The sequence below is a fragment of the Antechinus flavipes genome, chromosome 3 (genome assembly GCF_016432865.1).
Source record: "Antechinus flavipes isolate AdamAnt ecotype Samford, QLD, Australia chromosome 3, AdamAnt_v2, whole genome shotgun sequence".
In the NCBI taxonomy this organism is placed as follows: domain Eukaryota; kingdom Metazoa; phylum Chordata; class Mammalia; order Dasyuromorphia; family Dasyuridae; genus Antechinus; species Antechinus flavipes.
In genome coordinates, this window is record NC_067400.1 from 27,861,459 (window position 1) to 27,881,648 (window position 20,190).

The 20,190-nt window shown below is 32.0% G+C and overlaps 1 protein-coding gene across 2 annotated transcripts in view; it reads right to left on the reverse strand.

The window, feature by feature from the left end:
• Positions 1 to 20,190, reverse strand: part of LRRC34 (leucine rich repeat containing 34) — a 58,084-nt gene that overhangs the window by 17,383 nt on the left and 20,511 nt on the right. The window lies entirely within an intron of this gene.

The following is a 20,190-nucleotide window of genomic DNA, read 5'->3' on the forward strand; positions in this document are numbered from 1 at the left end:
ACCACTTTGACATAAGCTAAGGAAAAATGATTAAGTATGTTTTTGGAAGTATGCTGGCTGAAACATAGATATGCTAGTTTTGTCTATTTTCATCCTATTGCATGCACACCTTTAAAAATTGAAATTAAATCCTAACAGTAAAATAGTGGGAAAAAACCTCAAAAAGCTGTAAGATTAAAGCAAAATACAAATAACTGTTGACAACCAAATATTACAGATATAGTTATGAGATGTCAGATTTCCATATTCAGAGGAAAAATACTTTTAAAAGCTCAGTTTTTTAGAACTACAAGAGAATATAAAATTTTGCTAATAAGGCAGATTTATTTTTCAGACATCTCTCAGTCCTCCAAACTGTGGCAATAGGTTGCCTTGGTAGTTTTTTAAAAGTCCTTGTCAACCTGAATAGGCAAAAGCATATTGTTTTCATAGATATTTTCCACGAAATCACTTATATCCTGATTCTTTGTCAACAAAATGGGTTTTTTCATGGTTGTTGGTTTTTAATTGTTCTCTGTTACAATATGGTTAACAGAATTCCCAGCTCCACAAAGGCTGCTGATTAAAACACTCTTGACTCCTCATTTCTTCCAAGCAAGCCCCAGCCACAGATTTTTATTGTTAAACTCTTCTGTAGTAAATTTAATGAATTTTCTGCTTATCGTTTTTTTCTAATTATATCCTCTACTTGATGCTCAAAGTCACAATAAATAAAGCCTTGTAATTACAAAAAGTATGGTATAGTATAGCATAATATAGTATAGGATAGTAAATCTTGGCAACTGATGCAAGAACACTGAACTGAGTTCAATGACCTGATATACTAAATATTGAGATTCAGTTATTATCCTGGTTAATTTTTTTTTTTTTTTTGCACAAGTACCTTTGTGAAACAACATTTGAGTACAAAAGAAATTTGTAAACCTGAAACATACATTTTCCGTGATCAGATGAATTGATTGCTTTACATTCAGAAACTGAACAAAAAGTAAAATGACTAGCTCATTCAGAAAATTCATCAGGATTTTGATACAATATAAAGAAAATATGATAATCTGATCCTATTATAAAACAACACCAAAGAGAGCCTGGGATTTCTAGTGCATCATCATTAAAATCATACATCACATTCTAGGCTATCTTTTTAAGAGTAACAATTATTCTTCAACAAAGGTTATAGGATGAAGTGGCAGATAGTTTTGTTCTGTGCTTTTTTTTCCCCTGTGATTATTGGTTCGTTTCTCACTTCAGTTATATTTTTGATCACATGTCATTTGCTTCATCATTTAATAATTTATTTTTGTTGGTGTACATTTTTAAATTACTACCTAATCCTGTTATTACCTGTTTTTCCAAAATAGCAATATAAAGAGAACATAAAATCCTTTGCCTTCCTGGGAATGTTTCTTAAAATAATTGGATTCTGTTGTGATGTGCCCGTGTTTTTTTGGTAGCTGATGTTGTTTAGTGCTCATATAAGAGCCCCACACTGAAATTATTTTAAATTTCTTTTATATTATTTTGTAATTTCTTTTTGCAATTAGCAATTGAAAAGTCCATTATATAAGACATGGCTCTGAATATGACATAAGTCTTACTTTTTTTATATCGTGACCTATTTAGGTCATTTATTGTTTTTTTCTAAGGAAATCTACATTATTGTTTTCAGTCTGTGTACTTAATTTAGTATGTTGTTTTATGGTAGACCTTGCCTGTCTAAAAAGAAAACAATACTTTAATCTATGTGTCAGATCATATAATTAAAGGGTATGGTAAGTTCATCTTTAACTGTTAAACTAAATACATCTATGATGTGCTATTGTGGGAAGAGATTACTTGTTATTTTTAAGTGAATTGATTATTTACAACGAATTACTGGACAAGTTAATTCTGAAGAGCACACTGAGAGATGGAATGTACTTTCTATGTGAATTTGTTTTGTACTTGTAATATTAGATTATTTCTACTGTATTCTTAGATTTCCAACTAAAAATGCTTAGATTTATATATCAGTCATTTTAGATGTTTGTAAATAGCATTTGTTTAGTGTTCTTTATTTACAGATTATTTTTAATACTATTTTACAAAATTATTTTAACCTTTTCAAAGTCTGATATAGTTCTATTGCAGCAATAATTAAATAGTATACCCTACAAAATTCTTTCTATATGCTGTTTACAGAATTCATGGAAATGACTACACTTGATTTAACTATATTACATTAAATTAATGTCATGTGTACTAATTTTTTAATTATGTTCTAAACATTTCTTGGCTTTTAAGCCAACTAAGAGATGTTTTCATGTAAACTTTTCACCTACTTCTATGAGGTTGTTTTTTTTTTTTTTTTACAAGTGTCTGAATACTGGTTAAAAATACCTTGCAGCAGAAAAATATGTTTTTACCATGATTTAAGTTAATGTCTTTTAAAAGTAATTTTCAAATGTTACTTACAGTCAGTATAAGAGATTTTTTTTCACTTGAGTAATTCTTTATACCTTCCTTTTTATTTTAGGAGAGTTGTTAATTGAAGGAATTTAGAACATAGCAGAAAAATTATGGTATAGACAAAGTACTCTTCTAAAAATATGGCGATAGTGAAAATTTTTATTAACTTCAAGAACAAAGTTGCTAAAATGGATACTGTGTGTCCTAATAATTATCCACTTTTGAATATAGGATAAATGTGAAATTCAAATAGCATTGTTTATAGTTATTCCTTTAAATATGATACCTGGTGAAATTTCAGAGAGAGCTATTTGTTAATTCTTATTTGACACCATTTGAACCCAAGGTAGGAGGCAACCTTTGGTTTCCAGTGGATTGTCAGCTTTGGAACACAAGAAAGGCATGAGTGATTTTATATGGTCTGCCATACAGTGATGGCTGTTTTCTATTTATCCATATAGCTCAAAATGAAGGGGTCAGCTCAAGGAAAGAAGTGGACAGATGAACACCTTTCTCTATATGAACCAATCAAACCACTGAGGGAGAGCAAGTAGTCCTTCCTATCTTTAAAACTTCAACTTCAAATATAGATCAACAGCTTTGCTTTGAAAATAAAACAAAGCCTGAAAGATGAATGTTCTCTAAGTTTCAAAGGAAACTGGCAGTTAGACTGGGCCGGTGAGCAGTGGCATCAGGGCTTTGAGAAAGGACCAAATTGGCTGAGCCCACCTCATCTTAAGAGCAAGGAGTACATGGAAAGAATGAGGGGAAGACTTACCTCAGAGAGAGAAGCTGAGAGAATTGATGTGGTTCATTCGTCCTGTGGGGAATGGAGTCTCCTTCCTTCCTTCCCTCCTATCTAGTAGATACAGTTTTGGATTTTCATTGTGCTAAAACAAAAACTTCCTAGGGTTGAAAAATTGAAACTCAAGCCATAATCAGTTTTCTTGGTAAGTGCTATTTAGAAACAAAACTCAGCATGAAAAATGTTGGGTAGACCCAATCTAGTGTTTAATTCTTTGAGATAACCATGCTTTGTTGTGTAAGTTAATGTAAATTGATCCTAAATTGAAGGGAAGCCTATTGTAGAATTGGAGTGGTAAGAAGTCAGGGGATTGATATATATTATAACTATTTCAGAAACACCAACAAAAATATTACCTAATTTACATACATTGTGGGCCTCACCTCAGATACTTTTAATAGCTCTGGTACTAAGAACAAATCACTTAATTTCTGTGAGTTCAGTTTCCTCATCTGTGGGCAGAGATGGTACAAAGACACACTGCAGGGCTAGTATGAGTGAGAAAAGTTAGGTCATATAATGCAATAGAAAGAGTTCTGGGTGGGGAGCCACTTATTATCTGGGTGATCTTAAAAAATTCACTTAACTGCTGTAGACCTCAGTTTCCTTGTCTGTAAAATCAAGGGGTTGGACTAGACCTTGAAGTTCCCTTCCAGCACAAAATTTATGATTCTTTGTGTGTCAACATATTTATACTTGGCAAGCCTTAAGAGCTTGATAAGATACTCTACCTACAATAATAGGGATTCTTGTTATTATATTTGCATGTATTATAATAATTGACATTTGTGTCAAATTTTAAAGTTTATAAAGCAGCTTGTATATATTATCTTGTTTGTTTCACTATAGTTATTATTCCCATGTTGTATTTGAGGAAACTGAAGCTAAATGATTAAATGATTTGCCCATGGTGAGTGTTAAAGGTGGGATTTCAACTTTTAATTCAGTTCTATAAATCATGCCATAAATAGGTAATAACATTTATGAAAAGTGACAACTGACTTTTTCTGCAAAGGAATATTATATAGTTTATGTTACTAATGTTTATTGATTAATTCTTGTTGGTAAGTAAGTGTACCTATGTGTTTAACGTCATACTGAAATTCATTTTAGTGTTGACACACATTTTGGCACATGAAAATTTCTTAGTGTTTTATATGTAATTTTTGTATATTGAATTCACTAATGCAAATGAATTTGTTTTCATCCACCATTATTACATGATGTGATTTTTGAAAAAACCAAATTATGTAATATGAGATGGTGATAATGTTTTTGAATGGGGAGACAGTTGTGAGAAGTCAGCAGTTGGCTTGTTCTTAGAGCATGCTCTTTGAAGTCCCATCCTGTGTGCTGTTTAGCAAAGCAGGCTCTCCTGTGTTACCTTTCCCTATTAGATGTAAGCTTCTTGGGGACAGGGAGAAAATCTATATCCTCAACAATTGGTATGGTGCCTGACATATAGTAAGTGCTTAATTATTAAAGGAGTTTTTACTCATTTGTATATTTTCAGTAAAACACAGAACCTTTTAGCAAATTGTTTTATTCAGTGGTATGCCAGATGTTATTTGGTAAATATTTTTAGTCTGTGTATTAGTCATCTGAATAACTTTTGTTAGTGTATCAATCGTTGAATAGTTTTTCCTATTTATGTGGTGAGCTAAGTTGTCAATCTTAAGAGACGAAACTATACTTGTCTAATTAAGAAAGCACAAGACCTTGATTTTGGTTATTAAATAGGTGCTCCACATAACGGTTAAGTCTTGGGCTTCTCACTTGTGTCACTAATAGGATATTAACTGATTTGATGCCAGTATCTTGTTTTTATGCTGCAACAACAAAAATACATTCAACCAGTTGCAATTTTTACTTAACAAGTAAATTTTCTCCCGAATTAAAATACGTTGCACTTTATCTAAATCTACTAGCTTTAAGAACCTGTTTTATACAGTGAAAGTCTATATTGAATCACAAGGAACTTGGAAGTTAGATGCAGAAGATAAATCTATTGACTGATTATAATCTTGATTGGTTTCAAAATAGGAAACCAGCAAGGTTGGGGTGATTCCTCCATGTAAACTTTCTGTTCTCCTTGTTCTTTCAAGCAAGCAGATCAAAATATCATCCATGATCCAGGAGTCAAACTGAACTTTTGGCTTCTAGACTAAGGATGAAATCTCTTGCAAGAGAGCACCAAAACATGTGTAACTTTTTATTGAGAAGCATTTAAGATGAAAAGTTTCTTTGAAGATCCTGTGGAGATCGAAAATGATTTCTATTTCTTATGAATGCAAATGAGTATATTGTTGCTTTCTGAATCAGACAGCAGGGAGGAAAAAAAAAACATTAAAAAGCATTTTGGCCTTGAAGAAAAGAATTGATTATAAAAAGAAAAATTAAGTTTTTCTTTTCATCAATGAGCATTAAATTTAGCTGAATGAAAAAAATTTGTCAAGCAGTGGATTAGTAAACTGCAGGACAAAAATTTACCAAGAAATTGTCTAAGCTTATAAAAGCCTCCAAAAGTTATAGGATATAACAGATATTCCAGATTCATTTCTTTTCATCACTTAGACTTCTTCCTGGAAAACCCAGGCCTAGGGAACACTTCTATTAAGATGCTGCCAGTATGGAAAAGGGATGATGCCAGGGCAAGAGAAGTCCAAACATGCAGGCCAACCATTGCAGGATGCAAGGAAGAATGGTCCTTCGGCAAGTACAACAGAAAACATTAATAGCCAAATTTCAGGTAATTTAAACAAGCACAATTTTAGTTAGCAACCATTTTTGAAAATATAATACTGATTCCTGGGAAAATGATAAACAAAATTCCAAATCATATTGGAGATCAACACCAAAAAAGCTTCATTTTTATGAATGTGACCAAAAATATTTTTGTTAGGATTGTTTTTAACCTGCACTTAAAAAAAAAAAAAGTATTTCTTCATAGCTTTTATTTTAATAGGAATTATCATGTATTACCTATAATCATAGTATCTATGACTTCATTGATATAGGATCCATACCTTCTTCATAATTTAGGAAAATGCTCAGGGCACTGAGAAGTTTGAGTGATTTGGCCCCAGGTCACCCCAGAAAGCTATCCCCTGTGCAAGGTCAGTTTTCTGTCTATTACACACAGTTGCCTCTCAGTTGCCTTTTTCAGTAGTACGTACATTTCCCACTATATTTCCAGGAAGCAGAGGAATAAAAGCAAAATCAACACATTGGCCAGTTTCCTAAGTCATTTAGGATGTTCCATATTTATGGGAGTTCTCTCCTTCCCCACCTCTGCAGAGAAAGTGGGAGAGATGTTCTGTTTATGCACCTCTTTGGAGTATCTCTGACTCTTACATACCCATAGCTGTACTATACCCCTGAAGTTGAAACTTTGGCATTAATCTTTAGATACTATACTTGATGGAGTCAATACATGAGACCCAACAGAGAGATCACAGCCATAAAAAGAAAAGTCAAACTTTGCAGCCATGATGTCTTTTTTCATTGCCTGTAAAAAGTGGAGAAGCCAACTAAGTTTTTAATGTTGATTACTTTTGCAAAAAGGGAGGTGTTGAGAATATAAGAGATTTCCATGAAGAAAGGATCCACACTTTGACAAATTCTGGTCTTCTAAGGAAAAGAGAAGTTTCATTGAGGCTGACGACCAAAGTGATAAAGAAGTTTTGAAGTTTGGTCATTTTTAAATGAAGTCATATGTCTCATGGAGAGAAAATGAAGGGTGGAAATAGTTAGCTGAAGAGGCGATTGTAAGATGCCCTGAAATGAAAATGGGAATGCTGTGACCTTGGAGGCCCTGCAGGGCTGAGAGAGGAGTTAGATCTGGAGTCATAAGAGGCCATGTCACATCCGGAAAATCCTTTCCCTAGGCTGAGTGAAGAGCCTTCTGTGTGTTCAGTGTCTTAGCTCACAAGGTTAGGATCAAATGGGATAATTGTGTAGTGTTTTTGACATCCCTAAAGGCTTTGTGAATGTCTATTACAATGCTTTCTAGGAGAACTGAGAAATTAGGGGTTTTGGTAAATACCAAAAAAGACCTGAGGACCATCTCCAGTCATCTTGGTCTGTATCTGGTCACTGGACCCAGATGACTCCAGAAAAGAAGTTGACCTTGCATAGCCCTCCCTCACTTCAATCAAATTCACTTACATATCATAGCATCCGTTCCACCCACTTCAGCCATCTCTTGGCAGGATGAAAATATATTGATTCTTTACCAACAAAAGGCTCTAGTAAGTACAAGAACACCCAATGAAAAGAGGCAGATGTTATTTCTGCCCAAATACAGGAATGATACAGAAAAAAAATCCCAACTATATGGTACCAATATGGGATGTCATGGTTCTGAAGGGCACTGAAACCTAACTGGAGCAGAGTTTTGGGCAGGAATCCAGATCATTGAACTTTACATTTCCCAATATGAAGAAGCTGAGTCTGTCTTTCAGTCTAGCCTTTCAGCAGTAAAGGGAGGTCATGAAAGTGATGGAACAAAACTTCCTTCTCCTCAACCCCCCTTCTCCCCCCCAAAAAAGATTGGCATATCAAAAACATCAAGAGAAAAGATCCATCTGCCATTTGTTTTTCCATTGTTTTGAGTCACTGGAACTTTGATTGAAGATGGTGATAATCTATGAATCCACTGTTGTATAATATCACTAGGGAAAGACTATTGGTGTGGAAAAGATGAGTTTTTACAGACAGGATGAGACTTGAGATCATTGTAGGCATTGTATATTTTGTCTATTTTAGATTCATTCTGTTCAATTCAGAACTCGGCTCAGTCTGTCAGTAATTGCCCAGCATGTGTACTTTGGACACATGCAAAAACATTGTTTATCTGAGGCATGTTTCACAGTAAGCATTTTTCATCAACTTATTTTCTCTATGTGCTGAGAGATTTTTTCTCTGGCCATGGAGCTGAAGTGTTAACGGCCTTGGAGCAGGCAGTATAATGCTTAGAAGATTGTAAGGATAAAAGAAGTCAATTATGTAAGGGCCTTATAAACATTAAAGGTGTCGTATCAGTGTCTGTGATTATTATCCTGACCTTGGAGAATATCTTCAGCAAATAAGTCTTCCTATTTTATGCCCCTCTTGATAGTGATACTCAAGGATTGAGTCAGGAACAGTTTTATCTCTGATTGCAAAAATAATTGAAATGATTCTTGTTGCACAAGCTGCAATTGTTTTTCTGGGGATCTTACTACTTGTGCTTATCATGATCCTTGCAAATAAAGATATCCAAGTGTCCCATGAAACACTGGCCCTTGTCGTCTTTGGCATACAAGGAAACCAGCTCTATACACTACTGTAATTCTTCTCTGAGCCTCCCTTCCATTTTGACTTCATTTTTTTCATTTCTTCCTTTGAATTAAAGCATGAATATCAATAGGAATATTGTTCAGTTACTCTTGTATAGAGTTCATCAATGTGTTGGTAACTATAAATTCAACCCCTTCTATGGTGCAGTGGTAAATTTGCTCTTGGAATCTTACATATTTTGTACCAACAGGTTGATGTTTGTAAGCATAAGCACCTTTTGCCCTTTCCACCCTCTCAATTGTAATCTCAAGAAATAAGAGAAGCTCACACAGGCATTCTGTTTCTCATAGTTAGCTGGTGGGGTGAATCCTCCAAATCCTTTCTAATTTGCAAGGGAACTTACATCCATTGGCATTACTTTTGAAAAGTGGTATCATCTTGATCTCCAAGAAGGGAAGCATCAAAGGACTTCTTTAGTAGAAAATAACATGAAATTAAAATTATGCTCCAAATCATTTATCTGGATTTGATTTTAGAGTTTATGTGCCTCTGTTCTGGGCAAGGATTAAGTTTAGAAACAAAAGGTATGGAAATTCAAAGTGGAAATCATTATGATTTCCTAAGGGAGGAGTTACAAACCACAGGGGAGTCTACGTTTCATCTGCAGAATTCCTCAGTAAATTCATAGTATCTGCAGCTAGCAGCAGTCTACTGAAATGCCCAAGCAGGGACAAATCAATAGATCTAAAGCCGAGTCAAAACTTGGAGAGTGGGGCAGTGAACACTCTTCACTCCAGATCACATCACTTTGGGAGCACTGACAGTAGACCCCCATCCTGCACTGTGGAAAAAAGCAAAAGAGCTTAAAAAGAAAAAAATTCAGGCTAGATGGACATGCCCCATCTGGGCATAGTGTGCATATCCCAACACTAACATAACATCTAAGGTCAAGAAGCAGGATGGAGAAATAAAACAAAATAATCCTTCCAAAAAGAGCTATTATGGTGACAAGGGAGCTCAAAAAGCAAATGAGAATGGCTCAAAAATATCTACAAACAAAGCTTCAAAGAAAAACAAACTAGAAACATGTCCAAGAATTAAAGGAAGAATTTTAAGAAGAGCTAAAAATCTTAAGTCATATGAAAACAGTAGAAGGAAAAAAAAGCTATGGAGGAAACACATTTAAAGAACTTGGAGTAAGAGATACAAAAATCTTATTCAAGAAAATAATTCTAAAAAGTTAGAATGGATTATAAAGAGAAGTTATTGACAACAAGAGATAGCAAAAAATATTAAAAATAAAGTCAAAAGACTGACTAAATAGAAGAAAATACAAAGTATTTCAAAACAAAACAAACAAAAACTGACAGACTGAAAAGAGAGGATTTGAGAATCATAGGACTACCTCAAAACCATGACCTAGACATAATATTTTAAGAAGTCATGAAAGAGAACTACCTACATTTCTTAGAACCAGAGAACAAAGAATAAACTGAAAGAATCCAGTAGTCACCTCCTGGAAGAAACTACCAAAATAGAACCACCTGAAATATTAGAGTCAAAATCCAAGATTCCCAGGTCAAAAAAAAGTTTTTTTTTAATGCTGCAAGGAGCTAGAAATAAGGAATTTAAGTTCTATTGAAACCATCATAAAGACACATAGATTTAGTAGCTATCATCATTAAAGAAGTGGGAAGCCTGAAATATTATATTCCAGAAAGAAAATTATCTCATATCACAACCAAGAATAACTTAGCCATAAAAATTTAATATAAGATTATATTCAATCTTACAGGAGGAAAATGGATTTTTAATAAAATATGGGACTTCCAAACATTCCTGATGAAAATATTAGAGCTTCATAAAAACTTTACATACAAACACAGGAATTAAGAATCATCAAAAGTTAAAATATGAATGAGCATCATAAGGGACTAAGTAGTGTTTACATTGTTTATGTAATCATGATAAACTATACATTTTTAAATGGAGAAATAACAAATACCTGGAGAATACTATCATTAGCAGGGCCCAGAGAAGGAGTCTACTTGGATAAAGGTCTTCTGTTTTGATAATATTAAAAAGAATGGAAAGGGTAAGGAAGAGGAGTATTGGAAAAAGAGTGAAAGAAGAGGAAAAATGGGGAAATGTTTCATAAATGAGGTATAAAGGAAATCTATGTATTAAGAAAGAAGAGGAGAAGTAAGAAACATTCAGGCTTCATTTCTCATAGAAGAGAATACACACATGCAGAGTTGGATACTGAAATATACTTCACCCATTGGGAAAAGGAAAAAGGTTTAAGGGAAGGGGAAAAAGAATAAAATGGGGGTTAAATTGAGGAAAGGATTAGTCAGAAGCAAAATAAACTCTTAAACAGAGGATAGAAAAAAGAGAGGGGAAAGAAAGGAGGAAAATAAACAGCAATCATTCCTGAGTGAATGAGATGAATTCACCCATGAAACATTAGAATCCAACATGTTATTCACAAGAAAACGACTTGAAACAAAACATACACAGTAAAGAGCAGAATCTATTATACTTCACCTGAAATAAAAATAGCAACAACAAAAGTAGACTTGATTAAAAGAGATAAATAGTACATTTTGATTAAATGCGTCAATGATTTAATGTCATATATATGAAATATGTATATTAATGTATATGTGATATAGGTATATTAATGTCAATATGTACTTAATGGCATAGCATGTGAATTTTTAAAGGAAAAAATTAATTATAGGGAGAAATACAGTAAAAATATAATGGGGGAAGGTAATTTCAGTTTATTCTCTCCAAGACCTTGATAAAACTAACAAAAAAAGAAACAAAAACAAGGAACAAGAAAGAAGTTAAGGACCTAACCTAAATGGAACTTTAGAAAAGTTAAGACATGCTATTCCACTGAAGTATAGTGAATGAAAAAAGAAAGGACCATAACTAATTTTTTAGCTATTCATGGTATCGTCACAAAAATTAATCATATTGTAGGGTTTAAAAGCCTCACAAGCAAAGGCAGTAAATCAGGAATATTAAATGCATAATTTTCTAGTCATTATTCAATAAAAGTTACATTCAGCAAAGGGTCATTAGAGGAAAGATCAAAAATTGGAAACTAAATAATTTAAATCCAATGAATGGAAGAGTCAAAGATAAATCAGATTGAACAGTAATTTCATTAAATTACATTAAACAATGAGAAAACACCAATAAGTGAAATTCAGTAAAGCCTGATCAGGAAAATTTTTATGTCTAAATACTTTTTTCAGGATAAGAAAAAGTACAGATCAATTAATTGGGCAAGCAACTAAAAAAGCTAGAAAACCAACAAATTAAAACTTTCAATTAAACAACAAACTAGAAATCCTGAAAATCAAAGCAAGTTTAATAAAATTAAAAACAATTATTAATTTTTATTAATAAAAAAAATAAAATAAAATAAATAAAAAATTAAAAAAAATAAAAAGGATGTGATAGAAAACCATGAATTTCCTCTTCACACTATTTGCTTTTTTCCCCCTGAAAACTATGTAATTAACACTACACATTGTTTTCAAAGCTACACTGCTTTTCTGTGCTTCCAAGTTTTGTTTTCTGCTGTGCACTTATTTTTTCTTCCTCTTTCCCCATCCCACCCTAGAAAAGACTATCATTTGACACAATATATGTGTATCTATATACATATGTATGTATGTGTATACACACACATGCTTCTATTGAGCAGTTCTTTCTCTGGGTAAGGATAGCATCTTCATAGGTCCTTTGTATATTCGTAATGACTTAGCTGTTCAAAGGTGTTCTTAGAACAATATTGCTGTTATTGTGTACAATGTTCTCTTGACTCTGTTCATTTCATTCTTTACCTCATGCAAGTCTGTCCATGTTTTTTCTAAAATCAACCAGATCACTATTTTTTATAGCACAGTAGAATTTCATCACAATCATAAACCACAAGTTGTCTAGCTATTCCCCAATTGATGGGCATTCCCTCAAATTTCCAGTTATTTGCCACCACAAGGAAAGCAGCTATAAATATTTTAGAACACATGGGTTCTTCTTTTTTTCCCTAATAACCTTGGGAAACGGACCTAATAGTGGTATTGCTGGGACAAAGAATATATTCAGTTTTATAACTCTTTGGGTATAATTCTAGATTGCATGCCAAAATGGTTGGATCAGTTCACAGTTCCCCCAACAATGAATGTGTCCCAATTTTTCTGCATCTTCTCCAGTATTTGTCACTTTTCCTTTCTATCACTTTAGTCAATCTGATAAGTTTATGGTGATATCTCAAAGTTGTTTTAATTTGCATTTCTCTAATCAACATGATTTAGAGAATTTTTTCATATGATAATATATAGTTTGTATTTTTCTCTTGGAAAACTACTTGTTGATATCATATCATCTGCCCATTTATTGATTGGGGAATGATTTGTATTCTTACAAATTTGACAGAGTTTTTTATATATTTGAGAAATTATCAATTTTTTCTCCCAGTTTTCTATTTTTCTTCTAATCTTGATTATGTTAGATTCATTTGCACAAAACCTTTTTAATTTAATATAGTAGAAATTATCCATTTTATATCTCACAATCCTATGTCTTCTTTATTCATACATTGTTTTCCTATCCGTAAATGTGATAGGTAATATGTTCCATGTTCCATTTTGACCTTATATTAGTAAATGGTATACCCAATTTCTGCCATACCATTTTCCAGCTTTCCTAATTTTTTTAACCAAATAATAAATTCTTATCCCCAAAACGTCAAATCTTTACATTTGTCAAACATGAGGTTACTATAATATTGCTACTATGTATTCTATATCTACTCTGTTCCACTGATTTACCTTTTTATTTCTTAACCAGCATCAGCCAGTTTGATAATTCCTGTTTTAGCGTAATTTAAGATCTGGTGGTTCTCCTTCCTTTAAGTTTTGTTTTGTTATGTTTTTTCATTAATCTCTTTGGTATTCTTTACCTTTTACTCTTCCAAATGAAATTTTTTTTCTAGCTCAGTAAAATAGTTTTTACCACATCCAAGGTGTGGTATATGATTGTGATGTTATAGGATATAAAAAATGATAAGGTAATTGATTTTAGAAAAACATGAACTTGCATGAGATAATGAAGAGTGAAATGAACAGAACCAAGAGAAAATTATACACAGTAACAGCAATATTGTTCTAAGAACAACTTTGAACTACAAGTCATTTTGAGTATTAAAAATATTCAAATCAATTGCATTAGATAGAATAATTAAGATACAATTTTCATTTTTATTATATTGGCTCTGACTATCCATGCATAATTAATATTTCTCCAATTATTTAAACTTGACTTTATTTTTATAAAAAGTGTTTTATAATTATGTCCATGTAGTTCCTAGGTTTGTTTTGGTATACTGTCTATCATTATTTTAAATGGAATATCTCATATTTTCTCTTCTTTCAAGATTTTGTTGGAGGTATAAAACTGCTGATAATTTAAATGTGGGCTTATTTTATATCTTGCTCCTTTATTAAAATTATTGTTTTAACTAACTTTTTAGTTGAATCTTCAGGATTTCCCAAATATATTCTTATATTTTCTGCAAAAAGAGATAGTTCTATTACTTCATTGCCTATTGTGATTCCTTCTATTTCTTTTTCTTCTCTTATTACTATTGATAGCATTTCTAATACTATATTGAATAATTCTGCTGACAATGAACATACTTGTTTCACTCCTGATCTCTAGCTTATCTCTATTGCAAATAATGCTTGTTGATGTGGTTTTAGGTAGATACTTCAAATCATTTTAAGGAAAAATCCCTTTGTACTTATGCTTTCAAAATTTTTTAATAGGAAAAAGTGTTGTATTTTATATCAAAAGTTTTTTCTGCATCTGTTGATATAATCGTGATTGTTATTTTTTGTTATTGATATAATCAATTATGTTAATAAATTTTCTCATTTGAAACCATTCTTGAATTCCTGTTATAAACCCCACTGGGTCACAATGTATAATAGTCACAGTGTATAATGTTGTAGTCTTCTAATAGTATTTCATTGAGGAGTTTTGTTTCCATATTCATTAATGAAATTGTTCTATAATTTTCTTTTTCAGTTTTTGTTCATTCTGGTTTGGGTCACAAGTGTCATTTTTTCTTTCATAAGAATAGCTTGGTAAAACTCTTTCTTTGCCTTTTATTCCAAATAATTTAATATTGAAATTGATCTTTTTAAATGGTTGTTAGAATTCGCCTGCAAATCCATTTGTTCCTTTTTTCTTTTCTTAGGATGCTTTTTCTTAGGAAGCTCATTTATGGCCTATTCAGTTTCTTTTTCTAAAACAGATTTATGTAGACATTCTATTTCCTTTTCTGTTCATCTAGACATTTGTATTTTTTTATAAGAATTCTTCATTTCATTTAAATTTTAAAATTGTAGGCATATAATAGGACAAAATAACTCCTTATTATAATTTCTTTCTTTGCTTTTCATCTTCATTAGTGAGATGGTCACTTTTTTCATTTTTAATATTAGTGATCTGGTTTTCTTTCCTTTTTTCATAAAACCAGTTTCTAGTTTTATTAATAGGTTTTCTCACATTCAGTTGTATTAATCTTGCTTTTAATTTTCAGAATTTCCAACTGAGTGCATAATTTGGGGATTTTAAATTTGTTAGTTTTTTTAAAACTGCGTATCTAATTCATTGGTCTACTCTTTCACTATTTTATTCATGTAAGCATTTGGATTTTCCATTATTTACTGATTTTGCTGCATAAGTTTTGATATTTTGTCTCACTATTGTCATTCTCTTGAATGAAATTATTGTTTCTATAATTTGTTCTTTAACCCAAATATTCTTTAAGATTAGGTTGTCTAGTTCCTGGTTAGTTTTTTTCCAATAGTATTTTATTCTTCCAAATACATGTAAAGATAAGTTTTCAACATTCATATTTCTAAGACTGTGTTCCAAATTTTTCTTGCTCTCTTATTTCCCTCCTCCATGAGACAACAAGCAATCTGATATAGGTTAAATATATGCAATTCTTTTAAACATATTTACATATTTGTCATGATGTGCCAGAAAAAGCAGACCAAAAAAAGAGATAGTCATAGGAAAGAAAAAGCAAACAAACAAAAAGATGAAAAAAAAATACTATGCTTCAATCCTCATTCAGTCTCCCTTGTTCTCTCTCTGAATGCAGAGGACATTTAATCTGCTTTCATGCTCCCTTATTATAAATATAATTTTTATTGACTGTGATTTGAAAATAATGCATTTAACATTTCTCTTTTCTTCACTTAACCATAAAGTTTTTATGCCTTAACATATGGTCAATTTTTTAAAGGTACCATGTACTGCTAAGAAAAAGGTGTATTCCTATCTATTCCCAGTTCTCTCCAGATATCTATTGTATCTAATTTATCTAAGATTCTATTCACCTCATTTATTTTTGTTAGATTTATCTTTTCTGAGAGGAGAAGGTTTTTTTAAAGTCCCTCACTATTATAGTATTATTATATATTCCACCTATAATTCACCCAACTTTTCCTTGAAAAATTTAGCTACATATAGATTTAGTGTTGTTATTGCTTCATTTTCTTTGGTACCTTTTTATCATAATGTAGTTTACCTATTTTATCTTTTTATTTAAAAATATTTTAGCTTTAATTTTGAGATCATGATTGCTTTAATTTTGTACTAATTTCTCATTTTTAAATGTGTTTCTTCAAAACAACATAATCAGATCCTGATTTTTAATGTATTCTGCAATCTATTTCTGTTTTATGGATGTGTTTCATCCCATTTCCATTCAAATTTATAATTACTACTTGGGTAAAATTAACTTCCATCTATTTTTCTTTTCTATTATCCTTACCCCCCCCTTTTTTTTTTTAACTATCCACTTCACTCCCACAGGTCTGATTTACTTCTATCACCTCTAATTCACATGCTTTTAAAGAATCTCTCCCTTAGGCTTTTACCTTACCTTCCAATTCCTTAAACTATGGACTCTTATAAGAATTCCTCCTTTATCCTCTTCCTCACTCTCCTACTTGATGTATACACCCCTTTAAAAGTCCCTTCCTTATACTGTCCCCTCTCCCTCCTATTATATATTTAGAAGACTTTTATATCCTTCTAGATGTATACGTTATTCTCTCAGTACTGATAAGAATAAGGTCTCAACTATTTCCTCTCCACCCAACCTGCTTCCACATAACAGTTCTTCCATTCACACCTTGTTTGTATGAGATGATTGCTCAATTTTACCTCTCCCCATGCAATTTTATTTGTTAGAATCATCCTATGATATTCAACTTAACCCTACGCTACAAACTACCCAAGTAATAACATTCTTAAGAGTACAGATAATATTTTCCCATATAAGAAGTAAATAGTTTGACTTGAGTTCCTTATAATTAGTCTTTAATGTTTACCTTACATTTCTCTTGGATCTTATATGTCATATTTTCCATTGAGTTCTGGTATTTTTGTTACAAATACCAGAAAGTCTTTCAATATATCAAATATCCTTTTTTTTTTAATCATGATTTTACTCAGCTTTGCTTGTATATTTTTCTTGGTTGCAAACCCAGATCGTTTGTTCCTCAACATATAATGTTTCAAAAGCCCTTTCTGTTTGTCTTTTAATGTAGAAGCTTCTAGATGTTGCATTACTCTGACTGTAGCTCTACAGTATTTAAATTATTTTTTCTTGTTGCTTGTAGATTTTTTTCCTTAACCTGGAAGCTTTGAAACTTGGCTATGATGTTCCTGTGAGTTTTCATCTTGGGATAGTGATGGATTTTTTTTCCTACTTTTTATTTTATTCTTTCATTTTAGAACTTCAGGAAGTCTTCCTTAATGATTTCTTGAAGTAGACTAGACTCTTTTTAAAGAATCATAACTTTTAAGTAGAACAATTCTTATATTGTCTCTCCTCGATCTATTTAGATCAGTTGTTTTTCTAATAAGATTGTTTAATATTTTCTTCCATTTTTTCATTCTTTTGATTTTGTTTTATTATTTCTTATTATCTTATAAAATCATTAGCTTCTCCTTGCCCAGTCCTAGTTTTTAAGAAGTTATTTTCTTCCTTAAATTTTTGGATTGCATTTTCCAATTTGTTGACTTTTCATAATTTTCTTGGAATGCTTTTATTTTTCTCTTAAATTAAATCAAATCTCTCTTATTTGATTTTTAAAGTCCTTTTATAGCTCTTCTAAAAACTCTTTTTGGACTTGTGATGATTTGACATTTTTCCTTGAAGTAATAGCTTTTAAAATTTCATTATCTTTATCCTTATAGCAGCTATGGTTGGATTCTTTCTCCTTTGCTTACACATTATTATTTTTTAGTGGCTTATTATTATGATCAGGTTCTAGCCCCTACTTGTGGGGGATGATGCCTCAGACTTTAAATTTTTCATACTGTTATTTTCTGAGCTCTGTTTGGGATCCTGACCTTGATCATCCTTTTCACCCAGAGCCATGACTAGGGCCTCCAGCCACACTGTCCCACAAAGCTTTGCTCCCTAGTTGTTTCTGGTGGCTGCAAACTGAAGCTGTCCTTTCTGCCTTGGAACTGAAACCAGGCACACTCTCTTCTGAGTGCCCATGGCCAACAGGGTCCACACTCTCCAGGCATGTTCTTCCTCCTCACCCACAGCTGCTGCTTGGAACCATATGTCTGATTAGCATAACTGTACCTGACATCCCACAGCAGCATAGGGTCTATTAGTTCCTGAAGCTGAGACTGCAGCCAGACCCAGTTGTCCCCACAGCTACTTGTTTGTTAATTCAGGGGAGTCTGCCTAGAGGTATTTGTACTTCAATTGGGCCAAACATCTTTCTCAGGAGGTCTGGTCCTTCTTGAGGTCTTCTCAAGTTGTCTTAGGAAGACAACGATTTATCCAGACTTTTTAACTATTTCTGTCACTCAAAGTTCTTTTTGAGGTGATATTTTATTTTGTTTGTGGGAGAAGTTTGGACACTCTGGTATTTTCTATCTTATTCTGCTATCTTCTCAGAATCATCTGTATACCAATATCTTTAATAAGTATTGGTGCAAAATTTTAAATACAATATTGGCAAGGAGACTACAGCAAGATATCACAAAGATTATATACTATGAGCAGGCTAGATTTATTCCAGAAATGAAGAATTAATTGAATCTAAGGAAAACAATATAATTGCCCACATTAAAAATAAAAACAAAATATTGATAGAGTAAAAAAAATCTTTTGACAAGATACAAACCCTATTCCTGTTAAAAACATGAGAAAGCACAGGAACAAACAGAACTTTCCTTAAAATGATTAGTGTTAATTTAAAACCAAGAGTCAGCATTCAATCTTTTTTTCAGTTTCAAATTCCCTCCCTTACCCAGCAAGAAAGCAAGAAAAACTAAATTCATTAATGTAATGGAGGTAATCTAGTCTTTCCAAAGAGATTGAAGATAAAGCAAGGATGCTCATGATTACTATTACTATTTAATGTAGTGCTAAAAATACTAGCTATAGCAACATAAGAAGATAAAACAAAGATCACTTTTTTTGCTGATGATATATTGATTTACTTATGAGAATCATAGAGAATCAATCAACTAGAAAACTAATAGAAATAATTTCAGCAAAATTCTGAAATAAAAAACAAACATAAATCATCACCATTTCTGTACAGCACTCACAAAATTCAGTAGGAAGCAAAAAAAAAAAAAAAAGAAAAGAAAAGAAATTCCAATAGGAATATTATAGATTGTATACAATCCTTGTCATCTACCTGTCAAGACACACAGGAATTATATGAATACCCAGTTATACAAATAAAGACATTTAAATAATTGGATAAACATTATGAGTAGGCTGAGCCAATATAATGAAAATATTACATGAATTAATTTGCTTATTTAGTTCCACATATATTAAAACCACTGAAGGATTACTTTTTAGGAAAACAAATAATAAAATTCTTCTAGTAGAAGAAAGAATCAAGAATTTCAAATAAACTACTGAAAAAAGTGGAAAAGAAAGAGTTAGGGGTTGGGGAACAGGGTGGCACCTAGCAGTACTAGATACCAAACTATCCCACAAAGTCATAATAATTAAAACAACTTGGGACTGGTTTAAAAATAAAGATTAGTGGTATAGATTAGGTATATAATATATAGACAAACAGAATAGCTTAATGTTTTATAAACATAAAGAACCCAGCAATTGGAGCAAACGATTATTCAACAAAAACTAGAGGAATTGGTATAGATCATCTCACACTGTAAGACATTTACCAAATGGGTACATGATTCAGATGTGACTTTACAAACAAATTAGAGAAGCTGCAGAAAATTACCTGCCAGATTCATGGATAAGTGAAGAGTTCATGACTGGATGAGATACAGTTTATAGGCAATAAAATGGACAGTGTTGATTACATAAAATTAAAAAGTTTTCACACAAAATTAATGCAGCTAAAATTTGAAGCAGGAAATGGGGGGTGGGAGTGGTGGAAATCTTTGTAACAAGTTTCTCTTATCCAGGTCTCATTTTTAAGATATTTTTAAAATATAGGGAACTAAATCAAATTTATATGTGTCATTCCTTAGTTGATAAAGTAAAAGGCTATGAATAGGAGTTTTTATAGAAAGTTATCCATAGTCACTGAAAA